The following is a 20,920-nucleotide window of genomic DNA, read 5'->3' as shown; positions in this document are numbered from 1 at the left end:
TCACTTACGAGGACAAAATCGAATAGCTCTCAATCTTCACTCAGTACAGCATACACGAAAAGACACAGAGAAGGACTTGGACAATTAAAAAACCACAGAGAGGTGTGAGGAAAAGCCACAGGTAGAACTCGGGGATGACTAACCACTGATCAGGCTGAGGGAGGAGGAGGAGGAGGAAAGGAAAGGAAACAACCCAACATAGTATAATGGGGGATGCTGAAAGGGAAGGCCCCATGTTTGCAGAGGACTCAATTTGCAATGACTCATATTTTTTTCCTCACATTCACAAAGTAGGTCAGAAGGACACTGAAGGAAAATGGAATTGCCCAATCCTAGGCCGTAGCAGAATATTCCAGCTATAGGGAACCACATTGTCAGTAATATAGCACTTCATTAAAAAAAGACACATAGACATGAATGAACTTTTCAAAATATGGAAACATTTCCACGTAGCTGGAGACTGAAGGATGACACATCTCCAAGAGAGGCCGTTCTGTAACCAGAGTTCTGTAGTTCTGCTGAGGACAGGATAAGCAGTTGGCCTCGGCCCCCTTCTCATGCCAACCTTAACTCTCTTATCAGAGGAACTAGGCTTCAGAAGCTGGGATGGCAGGGGAGAGAGGGAAGAAGAGAAAGGCTTTAAGATCACCTCCATTGAAGACGATCTGCTTGGGCTGACCAGGACAAACCTAAGACGTCAGCTCCTTAGAGGGCCCAGCCCCTCCCTAGGACCTTGCTCATAATACATGCTTGTTAGACTGAACCACAGCTGACCAGGGCTCAAGACAAAAGGTTTTCCTTCTTATGGTTCCATGTAAGAATCAAGAAGGCTTTCCTTTTTGCTTCAGGCCAAGGTAGGCTGAGTCCTTACTAAGGAAGCTAAAAAAGCAGACAGGGTCCCATTACAATATTGATACTGAAATTAAGTAGAAGACTGGAAGAGATTGTGAGAAATGAGAGGTGCCAGCCAGGCCATCCTAAACAGCATTTACTCAAGCTGTGTCGCACTGCATGTTGTTGGCATTAAGGGAGAAGTTGGGGGGGATGGGTACAGAGACCCCAGGACAGAAGGCCAGGCCAGCCTCTGCAGAGGAACCTGTAGGCAACTTTCAACTCCATTCCTCCCCTTTCATGCCAGCACTAGTCTGCCTGTTCCTGGGGGGTTTCACGCCTCCCTGCCATCACTGTACTGTGACAGAATTCTGCCTATTGCCTATGATGCCAGAGTGACAGCTCTCCCCTTCCTCCTCCTCCTTACCGTGAATTCTTTCACGCTTTGCAGTCATTGTTACAGGAATTGTTGCTGACCAGTTTTCTCTTGTGTTACAGTGAGAGTCTCCCCATTTTCAAACTTCTTGCTGTTAGACTGAAAACACCAAACTAATAGCTCACTGTGATAGGCCTCCCACTACAGGCCAGAAAGGACCTCAGAGAACATCAAGTCCACCTCAAACCTCCCTCATTTTACAGAAAAGGAAACTGAGAGAGCAGTGATTAACGCAGTGAATAACACACCTAGTGAGGGTCTGGATTTAACAGATGTCAGCACTGTGCAAACCTCCTGTACTATATAAATGCCATTTATTGTTGCTGCTATTGTTACTACCATCATATAGTCCCCAGGCACCCAGACTTCATTCTGACAACTTCATTCCCAGAGCGCTCTGTTTCCCCCCTGCTGAGCTCCAGCAGTGTTCAGAGTGCAATACTAGGGGATGTTTGATAAATGTTTAACAACCAGACTCTGGGAGGGGGTGTGGAATGAACACAGTATGCACACAATATTTGACGTTTAATCATCATTAACACTTTTTCAAGTCTAGACAATCAAGCAATAATTTCTGAGGTATGAATGTTCACACTTAAAGATATCTCACAAGCCATTTAAAACTGGCTCTTGTCTGGAGGAAACCCTAGAAACTGGAGCTCCCTTACTCCAAGCCCACTGTTCTACTCTCTGTACTATGGCACCCGAAGCCAAGCTGTCTAGAGAACAAGAGGCAGCCGAGACTCTGTGGCCACTAAAAGCAGGCTCACCAAGGAGACCTTTCATAAGTTCTCAAGGCTTGAAGTATTTCATTAATGTTTAAGAATCTCTAAGGATTGGGCCCCATTTCTCCATCCAAAAAGCTATGCCTGTTTCATCATGGCTAGCCTGATTTTCCCAGGAAAACTGCAGCCTGTGCCTAGGAAGGAGCAAAGTAAAGAAACAGACAACAGTTTTAAATTTTCCTTAAAAACTCTCATTTTCCATGGCACCCAAGTTTAAACCTAGGCTCAAGAAATGGCTTTACTCCAGCTCTTTCATGGCCCTTTCATGGGACAATAGCACGTCTTGGCCTGGCCCGACTTTTTACTGGCATTTCAATCATTTCCCACAACAACCCTGCAATAACAGGAAAAAAAAGGCAGAAACACCAATATCCTGCCACTAATCTATTAAAGTCAGGCAATGTGAGACACCAGGGATGAATGGCCTGAGTTCTGGAGCTGGGAGGGACCTTCTGGGCCCAACCCGCTCATTTTACAGATGAGATCACAAGAGAGCTTAAGTCACAAAATAATGAGGCCTAAAACAGCTCCCCTAGATAAACATCCATGGTTGGTCATATGACCTTGTCTCTACCACAAACTGTGTGACCTTGGGCAAGTGCTGAGCCCACTGTGATCCTCAGTTTCCTTTCCTCAAAATGTGGAGACTGTGATACATGACCCTTGCGATAGCTTCCCAATCAAAGAGTATATAATTCATAGGGCTACTGGGTGGTTCAGACACTTAGTAGCTATGAGCCCCTGGGCACCTGTGAGACCTTTGCCCACCTCTGTTTCCAGGAGGATTAAATGAGATATTTATAAAGCACAGAGTTTGACACATGGTAGGGCCTAAGTAAGTATTAAATTCTATAATTAAGTGGTTCGATCCAGCTTTAATTTTCATCCTTTATACTTTCTCCTCAAGGACAGTCATGGCTGTTATTGAGAATGTCTCCCAGTACGACTCCAAAGTGAAACAATAGAATACTTACCATGAGATGCCATTTTGTACTTTTCAAAGTACTTTTGTATCCACTATCTCATCAGGACAATCACTTCACAGAGACCATGGTCAATGAAAAAGAGAGGTGTGACAAATAATGGAGGATCAGTGTGTGGAGCCAGCTCTAATCCCCAGGCCCAAGGGCCCTGAAACTACAAGGACCTCACCAAGGAGAACTCTCTTTCCTCCAAGGTCAGGCCTTTGACCAGTATCTTCAGTATACAGAGAGAGATTTGGTCAGCTTCCAGTTATGCTAATGGTTTTAGATGGGCCTCACCAATCCTGAAATTCCCCCCTCCCTCCTCCCTCCTCTTCTCCTTTATAAGTGTAAATATCACAGCTGATTTGTAAATGTGCCTGGCCTCTTTCTATTCAGATGTCTTGGGGGTCAAATCACTGCAGTTACTGGTTTTACCCATAAAAGCTTGCTTCTAGCTCCAGCTTACGAAGGGGGAACTCAGCCTTGCTGGGCACATTGGAAACACAAGAAGTCTGGAGCTATTGGGTCAAAGGATAAATGAGCATTCCTAGAGTGAGTAGGGAAGGTGCCTCCTGGGTCATCCAGGGGCATTGGCTCCTCTTCTGCTAATGATCCACTGCAGTTTCTGGGCAGATGGTGGCATTGAGCTCCTGGCCAACCCTTCTCACCAAGTCAGAAAGCCTGGCCTTTCTCCTTCACTAGTGGCCTCCTCTCCCCACCCCATGACAGATTTCAAATGTTACATTCCCATTCAATCATCCTAAACCCCTACAGGGAACCACAGGGGCAGTCCCTTTCCATGTTCCAGTTCCCATCCAGGCAAGACATGCCTGAGGATTCCTTCAATGAGTCCCTGCTAACCTTTCTCATTTTCCTCTGGATCCTTTCCAGAGGATATGGGGCCTCTACTGGGCCCAACACAGAAGCCTCAGGACTTTGGAGGGTATCAGTATTTCTACAGAAAATAGCAGCTGCACTAAATTCTTGCCACTCTCTCCCTGCACCCAGCCAGGGAAGCAACAGTAACCCTGATTCATTCAAAGCTTTGAGCCCTGAATTGGAAACGCTGCTGATATCTACACATGTACAGCTACCGTGTTTCCCCGATAATAAGACCTATCCCGAAAATAAGCCCTCCCCTTACTGTGGAAGATTCCTCTAAAATAAGCCCTCCCCCGAAAATAAGACCTATTGAGATTGCTACTGTAGTGAAGATAATCCCCTGTGCTACACGCTACATTACGGTACCCTCTGTATGCACCATCTCCCCCCCCATGAAACACACGCCGCGCTCCGAGCTGCATCCAATCAGAGCTGCAGCAGTGAGCGCATCATCCTGTTCTTCCCCAGTGATTTGCTTCTTGAATAAAGGTACATTTTTTTGTTCACATTTACCTATTTATTAAAATTGCTGTCAATGTTCATTAAAATAAGCCCTCCCCTGAAAATAAGCCCTCTGGTGTTTTTCTGTCCAAAAAAAATTAATAAGACAGTGTCTTATTATCGGGGAAACACGGTAGGACCCTGTAAAGAAACTGTGAGCTGGGCCCAAAGGCCAACAGGAGGGAGGAGAGAGGGGGCTGGATTGCTTTGGGAAGCATGCCCAGGGCTTTCAGTAACCCCAAGTTTCTCCGGGAAATAAAAGGCCATCTTTTTAACCCTGAAATCCTTCCCTTCCGTGCTGCTGTATGACAGGATAGAGTATTGAGTGGCGAGTTTATCACAAACCCAGTATTGGACTGATCTCCTCTGGGCAGGGCCTTCCATGATTCATTTGATGAATTAATGAGGGAGAGAGCGTTAATAGCCGATAATGGCTTAATGTGGTTTCACCCCACATTGTCCATCCCACTTCTGCAGCCTCCCTCTCATCCATTCCCTTCTTTCCACTCACATAGTTCAGGCCATCGCCTGAATTATTATAATTGCCTCTTAACTGGTCTTGCTGCTGCTTCTTTCACCAATCCACTCTCTATACAAATGGTGAGTGGAGCTGGAAGTGGCCCTAGAGCTCTATGACTCAAGCCTTCTGTTTTACAGGTGATGAAATGTGGCCCAGGGAGGTTAAGTGATTTGCTGAAGTCACACAGCAGGGAAGAACTGAGATTCAAACCAAGGTCTTCTCACTTACAATGAACCATACATCCTCCCCCACTCCTGAAAACTTGTAGTGCTCCCTCAGTGCCCCCAAGATAAAACCCGAAGTCCTTTCAAGGCCCAACACAATCTGTTGTTAAAGTTAGATGTTAAGTGTCTTGTCCAAGGTCACAGTTAGTGTCTAAGGTCAGATTTGAACTCAGGTCTTCTTGTCTCCAGGCTCCATGTTCTGTGCCTCATGGAGTCGCTTAGCTTCCTTCACCTTATCTCCTCTACCCAGCAAGGAAATACCAGTCTTCCATCTTTCTTTTTTTCATGGAGAAACTTGGGGTTACTGAATATACTGAGAAATATCCCAAATGCAATCCAAACCACTCCCTCTGATTGACTTTTGGGCCCAGTTCACTGTCTACCTGTAATATCTTGGATGTGTGTATGACCGTGTGTGACACAACTCCATAGGTACTCAGATTTTCTAGTTTGGATTCATAACACTGCTCCTTGCAACCCCCTTGGGGCAAAGGGCAAAGATTTAGCTTGCTCCTGGATTAATCACTTAACCTCTCCTTGGTGATCTGCGATGGTAGAGTGACTTTCCTCACCTGGGAGTCCCCTGCACCAATAAAGTTTCAGGCCCAGTCACTATCCCTTTCTTACAGGAAGCCTAGGATCATTCTTGCCCAAACACAAAACCAGAGGCTGGCTAGCCTTGGCTCACACTACTGCAACTGCCTGAAATGCCCTTCTGTCTCCTGTTCTCGAAGGCCGACTATTCCAGGTGTGGCTCAAGCTCCACCTTCTCTCATCAGACTGGCAGCTTCTCTTTGGATCTCCAGCACTTAATACCATGACTGGCACAGTGTAGACCTGTAACAAACCTTACTAAAGGTTTATTTACTAAGGGCTAGATTTGTTTCTTGGGCCTGAATATCCTACAGCCCTCTGGAACAAAGCTTTGGAGCTAAGAGGCCTTAGAGGTCACTTGGTCTACCTGCTCCATGTGACAGGTGAGGAAATGGAGACCCATAGGAGGGAATTGACTTCTTCAGGGTCACTGAGGATTAGAGAGAGGCCCTTGGGCCTCAGGCCTCAGATGCCTATACCTAGTCTTCTTTTCCCTGAGCTACACCAATTGCATCTTTGATCTGGAATCCCACAGGCCCCTTATTGGCCCAATTAGGGATCATCTTGATGGCCCAGCAGCCAAAACTGAACACAAGAGGCTCTTGCTGAAATCGTCTACACTCTTCCATTCTCCTTTTTTGCTTGATGTGATTTCTTCCATCCTGAGTCAGCTACTTCCTACACGTGTATAGCCAGCCATCCCCAGCAGAGACACAAAATCAAGCAGAGTTCCTGCGAGTAAAATTTGGAGTTTGGTTCTCAGCTCTTTCCTCTAGCCTTCTATTTCCTGAAAGGAGATATAATTAGCCTTGCAGATGCACAGGAAAGCCTGTGAACATGGCCTAGCCTAGACCATCGGAGAGGTGTGAATGGCAGCCCCCAGCCCCCAGCCCCCTTGCCAGCACCTAGGTGTGAACTTCAGTCCCCAGGATGGAATTCTTGGCCATGGTTCAGAGCCAAACACCCTTCCCTCCAGAGCAACCATGTCTCCTACCTCCTCTGACCTCCAGCTCCACCCCACTCCCTCCAGCATCCCAGGTACCTTGTGGCCAGTTCCCTGCACTGGTAGCCAGACAAATGCTGGCAGGGAAGATGCTGCAAAAGGAAGTTCGTGCTGGCCGATCTGAGGCCTTACTACAGCTACCAGCTTTGAGAAAGACAAATCCAGCCAAATGTCACACTGTGGGCCATTATTCTGCCTCCATTTCATTTGTGCCCTCCTGACGTCTCACATTGCCACAACACAGCCATCCATTTTTATACAACAGGGGGAAAATTTAATTAAAAGCATTGGAACCTTTCAGCATAGATAATCCTTTAAAAATTAAGTTTATCTGTATTTACAAGCCTTCATTTATTTGGTAGCGACAATGGGAAAAAAAACCTGCCTCTGAAGGCACATAGAGGAATGATTAAGCTAATTTACAATAATTGCTTTAATCTTGGTATATTGAATTGTGTGATTTAACCCTTTGGAATCTCTCCTTCTGTGACAATGGAAAAATGCATCATGATTTTCCCCGAGCTGTACCAGCACCTAGACATTCTGCCATCCGGGAACTCATCTTAACCATATACAGTGGAGGTGGGGTCATTTAAGGGATCCCCAAAAGACCCTGCTCAAATAAGACCCTTTGAAACCCAAGTGGTGCATGGAAAGAATGACACATGAAGTCACCGTCAGCCATTAACTCCTCCCTCATTTTATCAAATGAACCAGAGAAACTCCTGCTCCAAACCTTTTAATAACTTTCCATTGATGACCAAATAAAGTCCAAACTCCTTTATGTGAAGCTCCAGGGCCTCCAAAATTTGGCCCCAAGCTACCCAACCTTCCATGAGTCCACTCTCAATGTCCTACACTCCAGACAAACTGTACTAATCTTCCCCATCCCTGCACCCTAGTTGCCCACCTCTGGGCCTTTGATCCTGCTATTCCATCCACTTGGAATGACCTCCTGTCCTTCCTACCCCCACTATGATCTCCATATCCAATCACAACCGTTTTTCTTCCAGGTCCACCCTTTAAGAAGGAGCTGGATGACCACTCATTAGAGATGCCAAACGGACTCCTACTCAGCCAGGATGTGGCCTAGAGGCCCTTCCAGCTCTGAGGTCTTATGTTACTGGAAAAAGCCAGGGGTACCAGGCAGGCACAGAGCAGGAAGGGGCCGAATACCCTTTGCCCTCATTTTCCAGAGCTGCAATATGCATGAGGGAGCAAAGGCCATTGAGGGGTCTGTCCCCCAGCTCTTTAGAGAAAGATTTCAATCCCCAATCTTCTATCTGGATCTCCTATTCAGAGCAATGTTCTGCCTGGGACTCAATTGGTGCCACCGACTGATGGCCTCATGGCCTGGCCAACACACAGCCAAAGGATCAAAAGCACAAGGGTTTAGCACCCAGCACTAAGCATAGAGAGCTACCCCCCTTACCCAGTGCTAACTCTGGGCCACTCCCTCCCACGTTCCCCACCCTGTCCATCATTCCATTAAATCTTTAGTGGTAAAGCTTCATGGGCCTCTCTGCTTGATTAATTACACACTATCTTCCTTCATCTTGAACGTTTAAACTGACAGTAATTGCCCAAAATTGAATGCATGACCTCTAAGAATCAGCCCTGCTAAGTGTACCAAAAAGTAGCTGGTTTCATGCTCTAATCTGCTGTCATGGAAATCCTCCCAGGAATTGAATCTCTTCACTTAGAGGAAGCTGTTGCATCAAAATACCAGGTCGGTTCAGCTGATAGAGGCCCCCTGGAGCCTAAGGCCTGCCTATGTCATTTACCAGGCTAGCGCCCTTGGCCAAGGCACATTCCCTATTGGAAGGCCTATAAAATGGTGGTGATTATGTTTGCTCCTGTTAGGCAGAGCCAATGAGAGATTGTACATAACAGTCCTCAGTAATCACAAAGTGGACCATGTAACTTGGTGCTCAAATTTACATGGACCCGGTTCAGTCTTGAAGGTCTCTCTCTCTCTCAAATGTTTTCCTTTTTTTTAGGCTTATGCCCCTTGCAGAGTTTCCTTCTTTGGGAACATCAGCATTGGGCTTGTGTACTGGTTTCCAAACACAGAATCTGGGTGCAGACTCATGTGGCCTGATTCCAAATCCATTCACCATGGGACAAGCAACATTTCTTGCCAAGACAAAACCCAAACAAGCTTTTAAATAGTGTGACTTCGTAGCTAAGAAAACTAATGAGACATGAGACTGCACTAAACATCTCAGAGAACAGAGGAAGAAATTGGGAAGTGATGGCCAAAAGGGCAGAGCCATATCAACAGTGAAAGGGATATTGACGGCATGGCAATGAAATGAAATGGAATAATCAGTAAGCACCCAACACGGGCCGGGCATACAAGAACTTGGTGAAGGGAATGGGACTCTTTAACTAGAAAGGGTTAAGGGGAAATGTGATTAAAGAGGCCAAATCTCTGTTGGATACCCCCAAATGGCCACTGGCATCAAAAGAGTTTTTTTTTTTGTTTTGTTTTTTAAAGCAATCGGGGTTAAGTAACTTGCTCAAGGTTACATGGCCAGTTATTTCTGGGTGGGTGCTAAGTATCTGAGCCCAGATTTGATCCGCAGGTCATCCCACTGGAGCCGGTGCTCTTATTCACTGAGCAACCTGGCCGCCCCTAAAGAGAGTTTTTAAATGAATACCACACTACACCTGTGAGCCGCATCTGGGAATACCTCAAAGATAGTGCGGGTTAGGTTCCTGACCACCACAATAAAGTGAGTCACATTAATTTTTTGGTGACATTTACACTATGCTGTAGTCTATTAAGTGTGCATTAGTATCATGTCTAAATAACATATACACCTTAATTAAAAAACACATTACTGCTAAAAAAAAAATGCTAACCATCATCTGGGCCTTAAGAGAGTGAGGGAGGGTCCTGCCTCGAACTTCGTGACTGCCACTGGTCAGGTGGTGGTTACTAAAGGTTGGGGTGGCTGTGGCAATTTCTTTAAAAAAAAATAACAATGACATTTGCCATACTGATTGATTCCAACTTTTACCTGAACACTTCAAGGCTGCTGTAGGGGTATGAATTGGCCTGATTTCAATATTATTGTGTCTCAGGGAATAGGGAGACGGGAGAAAGGGGGGGGGAAGAGTGCTAGGTGGAGCAGAGAATACATACAACATTTATCAATTAAGTTTACTATTTTCTATAGGGGTAATTGATAGAACTCCAAAACATGTCCAAAAGGGCACAAAGATCATGGATCACCAGAACAGATATAATAAACATGAAAAAGTGTAAAATATTGTGAGAATTGTCCAAATGTGACAAGGCAGGGTTGCCACAAACCTTCAATTAAAAAAAAACAAAATTATATCTGAAAAGCATAATAACATGAGGTACCATTTCCAGTGCAAGTCAGGGGGAGTGCTGGGGGTGTGAACCCCCCAAACAGCTGTTCAGTGGTGACCTGGGATTGTGCTCCAGGGCACGTAGCTTGAAGCCAGAGTCAGTCAGTCTTATTAGTATCACCGGAAGCATCCTAAGCCCTTCTACACTCACCATTTATCATATTTTTAAAATAAATAAAAATCACGGTATATGCTTTCTGAAGTGTGTGTGTGGGAAGTGTGCATGCACACATACAAAAATGCTTGTGTGAAACTGCAGTTTCTAGGGTGAAATTAATGAGTGGGAGTAACAGGGTTGAGAGGACAGGATGCTTTCTGCTGCATCTTGGCCCCATAGGCCAGTCCGAGGCAGGCACGCAGGTGGGGAGGGGGTGCACCGCTGTGCAATGTAACTGGAAGCTATGGTAATATAATGCTTAGATTCTTATGTCAGTCCAGAAATTGCAAGGCCTGGGAAAAATGAACCTTCCCTAGCCCTACATTATGGGATCATCCACACAAAACTGGAGATGCACAAAGATTTCCAAATAAGAGGCTTGGGACTGCCATGGAAGGGAAGAGTTTTTAAAGCCCACATGTATTCATTCTATAACTGTCACCCTCAGCGGTAGAGAATCCTGTGAGTCAGGAAAGAGAGAGAAATACAAGTGGTGGAGCTGGACCAGCACGATTTGGCCACTGACCATGGGGCTCCAAATAGCCCCATGGTAATATGCTCTACCCTTAGTGTCAATTTCAGGAAAGGCATTTGGAGGGGAAGGCACATCATTGATGGATGTTGCCATGTTTGCTCAAAGATTTGGGCTGCTTATTCGGTCCTTCAGTCAACTGGGACTATTCTAACAAGTCCTTTAAATTGATGTCATAAGTGATGTTCTGAGCACTCGAGCTGCAATTGGCTAAGCCAGGGGATGCCGAGTGGTTTCAGGAGAGCTTGCTGGAGACTTTGAAAAGCTATTTTAGTGCGATAAGCCTTAAATGAGCAAGACTTTCCCCCTTGTACTTACCCTAACTGGCACTGGAAATTAGGAAATGAAATACAAACGAAAACAGAGAAGGATTAAACTAGAAATTCAAATTTCTGAAGATTTCAGAGAATCTTCTCCATCAAACCCTCATGGATTTATTCTAGTTTCATCATCCCTGACAAATGGTGGGAAGTTTGAATTTCCTTGGTGTTCCTCATAATTTCTGCTCAATAGAAAGTCAACTCTTTCCAGTAAAAGCATCAGTTATATAAAGCACCTATGTTTCCAGCATAATCTCCCCCAACTACTAGAAATAAGTTTAGAAAATGGTTCCCATTTTTAAGCAAATAATTTTAGCACATCACCCACTGAAGAAGTCGAAGGAGTTAGAATGAGTAAGGCCCACAACAAAAAGTAGTTTTGTGTCATTTTTTTTTAATGATACTTTTGAGAAGGTAAATTCATCAGGTCATGAGATTGTGAACATAATAGCATCCCTGGGAAGACACCATTTGGAATCCAGGAAACAATATACTGAAAATGATGGAATCTGAGAGTTAAGATGACTCTTCCTGGATCCTTCTTATTGGGTCTTCGTTGGGGTGGGAAGAGACACCCTTGATGCTTTTGACCTACTGTGTAAACAGTGTTTAGGTATTTATCATGGAGCCCTGTAATGTAATGCCAAGCAAAGGCAACTTCCCAAGGTTCAAAATACCAGCATAGGTGCTCTCCATTTTATTCAGTGACAAATTAAGAACAGAGAAGATCAAAACATGACATCATTCAAAACACAGCATTTACTAAGTGTGATTCAATAATCTCCAAGTACTACCCCACCCCAGGACCTTACATTCATTCAATCAATTACAAAGTCCCTGTTCTAAATACTACTCCACCCCTAGGCTGTACCTTCATTTAGTCCATCACAAAACCCCTCTTCTCAAATGGAGATTAGTTTCCAATCATAAGTAAAGTACATTCATTTGTTCAATCATAGAACACAAAAAGGTCAAAAGTTCCCCACCCCTGGATCACAATTGAAACTACCCCAGAGTTACAACAAGTTTAAGCACAGCACTTAATACCCAAATGGAGGTCTTTTCTTCATCTTGACAAAGAGGCAAGTTCTCAGCAATCTTTGTTCCTGGGGCGACAAAGCTTAGCAAGGCCACAAGATACATTGCCAGTCTCTTCATTAATTCATCCTCTGTCTGCAGAACAGTCCTAGGACCCCTGAAAACATTAGCAAAACCCTCTTCTAGGATTTCTGTAAACATACAACAAGAAAATCCTTCTTCAGGGCTTCGGAACCAACAGCAAGGTTCCAAAACTTCTGCAACAACAGCACTGTCTTTCACCAATGGACAAATCTGGCAAAACAACATAAAAACAGACAGACAAAGTACCAGCATAACAGCCATGTCTCCTCAGTTCTTGGCAGCTCTGGGTGGCAGCTCTCAAAAGTCCTGGGCAATTCAAAGTGGCCCTCAGCAATCCTCTCAGTCTCTCTCTGTCTCCACGAGGGTGCTGCTTCCAAAAAGTTCTTCTGCCTCTCTCTTGTATCTCTCCAAATCTACATCACCAGTTCCTCCCAGTTCAGCACTCTCTTTTCACATCAACAAGTCCATCCCACAAGTGGGATTAACAAGCTCTGGGTTTTAACACAATCAAACCAAAAACCAAGCCAATACAGGGGAATATTTAAATGCCATTACTATTACAAGCCCATGGAGCTCTTGGTCTTTACTTTAAAATCTAGGCAACCCCTTTAATGGACTGAGTCTGGATCAAGATAGATTAGGAGGTTCCATGGATCGAGATAGATTAGGAGGTTCCATGAACTCCCTACATTGCAGTGGGTGCTCTCATCTCAGACCAGAGTGCTTGGAAATTGGCCTCAGCATGGTGAAGGCAGAATCAAGGGGGAAATGCTAACTCTCAGTCCGTGGAGAAAGGACGACTCAGTTTCAGAAGTCATCCCAGCTAACTCCTGCCTGAGAACAAGAATCCTCTCTCCAGTGTGCCCAACAAGCAATCATCCAGCCTGCCACCTCCCAAACCTAACTCCCCCTCAATTCTCCTTAGTGTGCATTGTTTCTTTGGCCCCTTTGAAATCCTACCCATTGCTCCTAGGTCTGCTCTCTGCACCCTACAGGACACAACTGATTCCCTTTCCATGTCCCAGCCCTTTGAGTTCCTGGATATTGTTTCTCTTATCCAAGGTGAATGTTCTCAGTTCCTTTAATCAATCCTCATACAGCAAACTCAAGACCTTTTACCATACTAGTTATTCTGCTCTGGACACTCCTTAGATGATTTACATTCTGTTAACTGTGTCACTTTGAACTAAAAACAATACCCTAGACACAATATGACCAGGGCACTGTACGAGGCACCAAGGATGCAGAGACAAGATTGAAGTAGACCTTGCCTTCAATGGGATCACATTCTAGTGGGGGAGACAGTTTTACTGTAAGGCCATGAAGAACAGAGATCCTATTCTCTTCCTATTCCCCCCAGAATCCAGAACATCCTAGGTTTTATACACATACACACACACATACACACAGACATATGCTTATTAATTTGATTTGATGCATTAGTTATTTCACCAATAAGAAATGCCTCCTATATGCCAAAATATGTATTCACTGGTATCTGAAATTCCTGCCATTCATCTGTGTTCAAAAGCACATTTTATCTTGGAGGGATAAAAATAATAAACCCTTAGCCACCATTGATACCTCAGCACAAACTAATTAATAGGAAATTAAGAGTAAGTCAATTAACACACAGAGATGGGACACAAAATACATGTTTTGATGGACCAAAACGGGGAGGGGAAAGCCCAAATCATGACTTGAAAACAAGCCAAAGGATGGCTCCATGGAAGGAGATTGGGACCAGTGAGGATCATGGGAGAAGGAAGAAGGAGGACAGAATGGCAAGTCATATTGCAAAACCCCAAGACTATATACCCAGTAAGTAGGAGGTTTCAGTAAGAGAGAAAGCTGATTAACACATGCTTGGGGTCCTCAATATACAGGGAAGTTTAGAAGCATCTTTGGAATGGTCCATTGGCGTTATTTGTACTGGAAGACACGTCCAGCAAGATGGCAGGTAAAAGGTTCTGGCCGAACTTTGCTCTCTTTACTCCCACCTCAAACACAATAGGAAATTCTGAGAAGAAGCATCCAAAACATTCAAGAGAGAAGAAAAGCAAGAGATTCCAGCAAGACAATTCCACTCCTTTCTAATAGCAAAACCTCTGCATTTGGGGTCATGTATCCCCTATCCCTACCCCCAACCTCTAAGCCAGGGGCTTCTCATGGGTACTTCCTACAACTGCTACCGAGTCAGAGAAAATTTAATTCCTCTGCTATACCAGCCTCAACATAAACCATTACAATAGTAACATGGACGCAAATGGATTTTAAAAGTATTCAAACAAAATCTTGCTCAGTATTAAGAGAATACCAGGCCAACAATCCCAAGCAATCTGTAGAAAATTGAATCCTTCCTTTCCTAAAAGGCTGATATATGCCTCTTGGACTAATATAATGTAACTGATATGGAGTTACCACTAGCCAGAGGCTCTAAAACGGCTAAAATTCAAACAAGGAACCAAAGGTCCACCATGGGTGATAACCACATGAACTCAAGTAACAAATAACAGGTTAACAAAGTAGTATTGAACAAATTACTGAAAGTCAAGTAGATTTGTTTACAGAAAGAGGGGTTCATGATGGCGATATAGACATGTCATTACCACCAGAAATTACAGAGACCTCATTATTAAGGAGCTGAGATTTGATTGATGTAGACTTTGCAAATAAATGGTAGAAACTGTGGAAGATAACGTAGCATTTGGCACCTACTGGACACTTAAAAATACATGATCAAATGGCCAGAATTCTGTACCCATAACATAAACTAATTGTGGGGTGCAACACATTTCCCCCAATTTCCCACCAGTGCCTCCTCCATCCCACTTTGCAGTTTTCAATTGTGTACTGTCTTCCCAATTAGACTGTAAACTCCTTGAGGGCAGGGGCAGTCTTTTATTTATATTTTTATCCCCAGTGCTTAGCACATACTAGGTGCTCAATAAATGTTTCTTGACCAGCTGACTAATAGCTGAAAGACACCTATACTATAAATCCAAACCTCAAAATTCCCTGGGGAATTCTACAAATAAGATGAATTAGAAACAGCACTGTGCCAATAAAAGTATAGCCCACAATCACCCGGCCACAACAATGATGCACAAAAATTGAAGAACAATATTTTTAATAGATGTGCCATACTGAACACTCACTTACAACTTCCAAACTACATGGAATGAACAGTTCTCAAAAAAAGAGAAATTTCATGGAAGAAATCTAAACCAAATGAGAAAAGAAGAAGGAAATCTTACTGGGACAATCATTTGTATGAGTTTATAAGTGAGGAAACTGAGGCTTACAAAAGTTCAGCGACTTGTCATAGTCAAATTGGTTAAGTGCCAAAGGCAGAATTCAAATTTAAATCTTCATGACCCCAGGTTACCTCCCAAAGAGAGCCAAATTAAGGGAAGAGTATCAACCGTGATGACAATAATAGAAGACATAATAAATAGGTGAAATCAGATTAATCGGGTTCTGAAGAATGGAAGATGAAACACACAGTACATCTTAGAAGAAAAGTGGCATGACACATACACTGTCAGAAATGGTTGCTTGATTAGTCATTATTATAAGAGGGTTCAATGAGAGAGTATATTGGAAAATGATTGTGATGTAAAAAAAGTTATGCTTTTTTTTTAAAAAAAAGAGAAATGGAAATAGTTAAGTACAAAAGGGGTATGTGTATATGTGTATATGTACACGTGTTTATACATAATGTGTGTGTGTGAATCTAGAACAATATTCTTGGCTAAAAAGCTAGATAAAGCTATAAAGACACTATTCAGATGGACTTGGCCAGTATGTAATCATTCTCCAAGTGATTTTCTATGCCCAATTTTCCTTCATTTATTAAGACAATCAGTGCTGACGCATAGCACATACTGATGGCTTAAACTAGAGGGGGCACAGAAGAAATGGAAGGACGAGTTTTGAATAAGTCTTGTTCCTTTTCTCACCCTGAAACTGACTAATGCTAGAATCCAAAGGTCACTTGTCTTGAGCAATTACTCTGGAGTGTTCTGCCCACCTGCAACCTTTTAAGCATTCCAGCCTGAAGAGGGGTCATTCTATTTTCTTGAAAATAAATGTGAGCTGTCAATCGCATACCACTAATAAATGTTTCTAATTGATGTTTGGGAAGGCATGTCTTTTTTTTCCCTGGGAGAAGATACACTGCCTTTGAACTGGGTGCTTTGTTAAGTAGCACCGATTATTTGTGCATTCATAAGGTGTTGGATGAGAATTAAAGGAAAATATACCATTTTTCCTTTTGTCAAACTAGATGAAAATACCACTAGTACTGAAGGGATTTCGCATTTGGTATGATTTAAAGATGGTGCTTTGTTGTTAATTAAAAAAAAATATCAAACTAAGCTTTTCATTATATTTCTGTCTCAATTGTCAAATACAGACTAAAATCCATTGGCTCTGGGGTTATAGATCTACCAGTCTATCCACAAGCTTTTCTGAATTGTCAGTTTTTGTCTTTAAAATGCCCAGACCCTAGACCCAAGGGTGAGATGTGAACTCAGGTACCTTGGCGATGTTGCCCAGAGAAGGTGTATGAAGGAGTGGCACTGGGCATCAGCATGGTGGCACTGGACATTCTTGGAAAGTTGCTATTTGTCTTTCATTCTCTTGGAAAGTCGAGCAAAGGGTATGAGATAAAAACAGGCAGGGGGTCAGCCCATCATTCTCCAGTTGGAAGGAGCATGAGGCAACTTGCCGCTATCTCCAAAAGAACCAACCAGCCTAGAATATAATGCTGCAATCACTCACTCAGGGATTCCCAGACTCACATTTCGAGTCCTGCAAGCACCTATGGGAAATCTCTGCTTCCCCAGGGCCTAGCAAAATCCCCTGAACACAGCAAGTGCACAATGAATATTTAAGGAATGGTGACTGATTGCATGAATGTATATAGAGCCAGCAACTCAAATTCAACATCTCACTGACTCATTGGCTTCCCCCCCCAAACCCCAAGCTACTTCTCCTGCCTTTACTTGCTGTTCCCTATCTTTCTGTGTCCCCACTTACCTAGTCTTTGCTGTTTGCAATAGCCACGTATTAAATGCTTACTGCATACAAGGCACTATGCTGAGGATCCAGAGAGTGGCCAATACTCAGCATCCAGAAGGAACTCAGCAACTTTGGTGCTAGCTTGGAGTCTCCCTCCTTTCATCCAATCAGTTTCTAGGCCTCTTCTCTATGCCCACTGCTCCTACAGGGTACAGGTCCCTCTTCTCACCTGCTTGTACTTTTCCAACGTCCTTCTTGGTAAGTTCCCTACCACTGCTCTTCCCCACCCCACTCCCAGCCACCGCAGCCTTTAGAAAAAGGTCCTTATGCAGGTCTTGGATCAAAAAGCTTCAGCGGCCTCCATATTACTACAGAGCTACATTCCCTTTGGCATTCGAAGCCTTCTCTGATGGGTGCTACTTGACTCTTCAAGTCTTATCTCAGACCTCTCCTCTTCCAATCCCTCACGCCCTAGTGGCCTCCAGCTCGGACATGTGTGCTTTCCTGCTATTTGGGCCTTTGGCCACACTCTCAAAGGGGCAAGGATGCCCTCCCCCCAAACCAAAGTCCTGCCCATCCTTTAAAGCCCCACATAATTGTTACCTTTTCAATGAAGTCTATCCTGACCTTCTCTCCTCCAGCTAGTTCTTCCACTGCAGTCACTTTTTAGGACAATACATTGAATACATGACATCTGTGAGACGGCATGTGCCTTGACTATGGGACTATGAAGCCTGAGAGGTTAGAAACTCCCTGGACTTTGTATGTTCTTCACACGGGGAATGGTTAGTCAAGGAGTGCTGTGTTGGGGCTTACGTTCTCTTCCCAGCAAAAAGGAAGCTCTTTGAGAGCAAGGGCTGGCCTGTATTTTGTCTTTATAACCTAGCACAGCAGCTGGCCTACAGAAGGCACTTAGAATGAGTGAATGGAGAAAAGAAAAAGCATCCTTCATTATTGACTTATACTAGGTACCAAGAACTGCCCTAAACAATGGGGATGCAAATACGAAAGTAAAGGTGGGTCCTATCCTTAAGAGGTTTGTGTTACTGTAGCCAAAGGGGAAGTTTTGGTTTGTAAAGTTCCAGAAGGAGTGTATTTCCTGGAGGAGGGAGACCGAGGTATGCATGAATCAGCATGGCAGTCAGAAGGTGGGGCCAGGAAGTGAAGCATGTAAATGCCAGGAGTGTTTGCTGAATTGGATTCAGCACACATTGCCTCCTCCGTCTCCTGTTCTCAAGCAGACCTACCCTCTGGTGACTTGCTAGTCTATCCTTTACATTTCTTCCCCAATTAACGTGGTATTGTCCACTTCCTTCAATGAACATGATTAAAAGTCAAAGGCAGTGGGATATAGTGGAACTGACCTGCTAATGGTCAGCCGCCTCTCCCTAGGCTTCATTCAAATGACTCATGAACAGCACTTCTTTTCTGGCAGGTGTGCAATGAGGGCCTTAGCACACACGGTCTTATAAGAGTGCCCATGAAGAAGCCACACACAGGATCATAGGCTCATGGATTAGGCTTAGGCCATCAAACCCAAGCTCCTTATTTTAACACATGAGAAAAATGCCACAAAGAGGATCAGTAGGGGCGGCTAGGTGACGCAGTTAATAGAGCACCAGCCCTGGAGTCAGGAGGACCTGAGTTCAAATCCAGACTCAGACAGTTAATACATACTAGCCGTGTGACCCTGGGCAAGTCACTTAACCCCATCTGCTCCTCCAAAAAGCAAAAACAAAGCCAAGAGGGTAAGTAATGGGCCTGGGGTGACATGGCTGGTATAGGAGGCAGGATTTGAGTTCAGGCCTCTCTGATTCCAAGTCCAACATCCTCACCTCTAGACCATGCTGAATCTCATGTTGGGATGTTTGGAGAGAAATCAAGAAATGAGTTTAGGCCTTTCAGCCATAGATGGAAAGAGAGTCTAGGAACTCCAACTCCAATCCAGTAAGCACTAATTAAGTATATTTCATATGCTAGGCACTGTACTGAATGCTAGGGATATAAAGACAAAATAGACAAAAAATAATCTCTTTTTTTTAGAGTTTACATTCTACTGAAGGGACATAACACATAATGAGAAAAGTATGCCTATCTAGGGACATCTTTAAGATTGCTCATTTCTTTATGCCAGGCATTTGCATTGGCTGTGCCCCACGCCTGGAATGCTCTCCCTTCTCATCTTTGCTTCCTTCAAGTTCTAGCTAAAATCCTACCTCCTACTGGAAGCCTTTCCCAATCCTTCTCAGGCCTAGTGCCTTCCCTCTGTTAAGATAAATAGGAAATATCTCCTATTTGTGCTATACATAGTTTGTTTGTATACATTTGTTTTCTGGTTGTCTCCCCCATTGGATTATGAGCTTCTGGAGGTCAGGAAGCTCTTTTTGCATCCCCAGCATTTAGCATAGTGCCTGGCACATAGTAGGACCTTAATAAATGCTTGACTGTCTACGTAGGCATTATAGAATCACAGAACTTGAGAGCAAGAGGGCCCTCAGGGTCCATCTAGTCCAACCCATACATGTGTGCCCACTTGAAGAGAAACCCATCCAAGGCCCAGAGTGCCTGCCTCCCTGGCACTTTCAGGGAGATCTTTTGTTTTGGGTTTTGGCCAATGAATGAGAAGATCATAATGAAGAGACCTCATTGCTTGGAGGTTCCGACTCTATACTCAACACATTGTTCCCAACCCTTACAGGAATCCCCAGATGTTTTCAAGAGGAAAATGTCATCTATCTAGAGTTTGTTACTGCTTAAAAAATTGTGCCCAATTTTGATGGAATCAGCTAGAGAGGGTGTTTTAAACTTTATTTAAAGGGGTATTTTATAATTGTGCACATATATATGGATACTTTATACAGATACTTTATATGGATATTTTTGAGATAAAGCACTTCATCTTTTACTGTTTCTGCTAAGGATGCTTCTAAAAATTCTATTATCCTGATTTTGATCCCAAGCTTTCCTGGCTTTCCTCCTCTAGTGCACTATGCCACTCTACCTTTTCTTAGAGTTATCCTTCCTGCTTCTGGGAGTCTGAAAGCCCCGAGGAAAAAAAAAGTTTGTCTTTAAGAGGCAAGATTCCCCTCCCCCTGCCCAATGTAATAAGGAAAGCTGGTTGAGCAGCATGAGTGAAAAGGACTCTGGGTCAGTGTTGTAACTCAAGTCCAAACCAAATACCTCCCCAAATCTGACACTTGGTAGATCATGGATCCTTAATGAGGGCTAATTACTGTGCCTGGTTCAGGACCAGAAGGGGGCAAAGGTTATAAACTGACGGATCAGAGGGGACAATATGCTGGTTAGGAACAAGTTGGAAAAGCTCATGTCTCTTCCCTAGAGGCCTCTGTAAGGTCCCTCAATCCCTGTGGGGAAACATGTACTTGATGCAGACCAAAGACATCAAGCATCCCGCTGTACCCGGGAGCCCCCTTTCTACTCCTCTCCAGGTCTGCTACTTAGACAATTGGCTATGTTCCTCCCACCTCAACATTCCCTCAGACTCCAAGGGTTGAACTGAAGGACAAGAAGGACGAGAGTGAAGGCCACAACTGGGACCATATTCTGTGTTCTAAGATGTCATTAAGCACTTTGGATCTGGGCATCTTTGGGCCCCTCTTCCTCCTCTCCTCCTCCTCC

The sequence above is a fragment of the Petaurus breviceps genome, unplaced genomic scaffold, assembly GCF_028583685.1.
Source record: "Petaurus breviceps papuanus isolate PSGF00001 unplaced genomic scaffold, PetGlider_PUasm1.0 90681, whole genome shotgun sequence".
NCBI classification, from domain to species: domain Eukaryota; kingdom Metazoa; phylum Chordata; class Mammalia; order Diprotodontia; family Petauridae; genus Petaurus; species Petaurus breviceps.
This window is presented reverse-complemented; position numbering follows the sequence as displayed.